Raw genomic sequence first — 1723 nt, forward strand, 5'->3', positions numbered from 1 at the left:
TTACTACTAAGAACTAACTCCTATTAGGAGAACTGTCTTCTGTTTATTAAATAATAAGAGTATACTAAGCAAAGGAATAATTTATATTTCATGTTGGACAATTTTCTCCAAACTATACAAACCATGGAAAGTCCAAACAAATAAGTGAAACATCTTTGACATCGAAATGTCCATCAGAGATTATTTCATTTGATAAAATTAATCTTCCAATAAAAGATTTTTTAAAAATAGTTTTCACTATTCCCTGTTAACTCAGTGTCATTTTATTAATGGTGGTAGAAATAATACTGATTTAAGATTATTCTCTAGGAGAGAGAGACGAGTAACATTCTCATCCACTTGTACCATTAGTGGGCTCTTTCAAATATTGCCTAAAAGCTCACAATCTCCTGTAAATTCTCTCTAGGAAAATTGGGACTTCTGTCCGCCTGGCATTCCTATTACCCTTTTAAAAGTGAACTAAGATGGTGCCCAAAGAACATGAATATAGTTTAGTAAGTAGATTCTCTTACAGGATGAAAACATTGTGGGTTTAGGCAAAGTGATCCTGAAGTTAATCTTGGCGTATTTTCAGAGAAAAATAAAAAGATGTCAGTTTACTGTTCTCAAAGTCAGTCATGTATTTCAGTTCTTAAATTGATGTGGGACGGAAATGTACTTGTCTCAGTTGAGGGCCAGGCTTTTCATTTCATTGCTACTGTATCATATGCATTTTAAAAGTCTATGCATTCATTTCCCATCTGTAATGGACATGTACGTACTATTTCACAGGTCTTCTAAGAAGCTGACTCATCTAATAAGTATTTATTTGCTTGCTTACTATGTAAGCTAATTGGGGGGGAGGGTACAAAGATGAATAAAAGTTGATTATGAATTGCTTACCATCTAATAATGCAGTTGAAACCATTCTCATAAGCCTTGAAGAATTAGATTTAAGGTTTGATCTTTTCTAAGTATGAAAATGATTTTTTAAAATTCTCACATATTTCACTTGTTTCTTTAAATGGCATGATTTGTCATGCTGTTTACTCTTCAAACACTTATTTAGAGTCCTTTGGTAAAATATGACATCACCAGACTGATTTACACTTTGTCGTGCAATTTGACATGCACGACAGTTTAACTTTTTACTCAATGCTATATGGAAAAACGTGATCATTAGTGAGCTAAAGAAAAAAAAAAAAAAAAAAGCTAGAGCTGGGTGTGGACTCTACAAAGCATATGGGCTTTTACCAGAAGCTTTAAACACAGCTAGACTATTCTGTGTTTAAAATTTTGTAACTATAGGGCTTCCCTGGTGGTGCAGTGGTTGAGAATCTGCCTGCTAATGCAGGGGACAAGGGTTTGAGCCCTGGTCTGGGAAGATCCCACATGCTGCGGAGCAACTGGGCCCGTGAGCCACAACTACTGAGCCTGCGCGTCTGGAGCCTGTGCTCCGCAACAATAGAGGCCGTGACAGTGAGAGGCCCGCGCACCACGATGAAGAGTGGCTCCCGCTTGCCGCAACTAGAGAAAGCCCTCGCACAGAAACGAAGACCCAACACAGCCATAAATAAATAAATAAATAAATCCCATTTAAAAAATAAAAATAAAAAATTTTAAACTATAACTTCTAAAATCAGAATCTTGAATTGGAAAGATAGGAAGGCTATTTCTGCAGTTTACCAGTGTCTTGGAATATTTTGTTAATGAAAAGACAACTTACAAACATGTTTTAAAATAC

This window comes from Eubalaena glacialis, chromosome 9 (assembly GCF_028564815.1).
Source record: "Eubalaena glacialis isolate mEubGla1 chromosome 9, mEubGla1.1.hap2.+ XY, whole genome shotgun sequence".
Lineage (NCBI taxonomy): Eukaryota > Metazoa > Chordata > Mammalia > Artiodactyla > Balaenidae > Eubalaena > Eubalaena glacialis.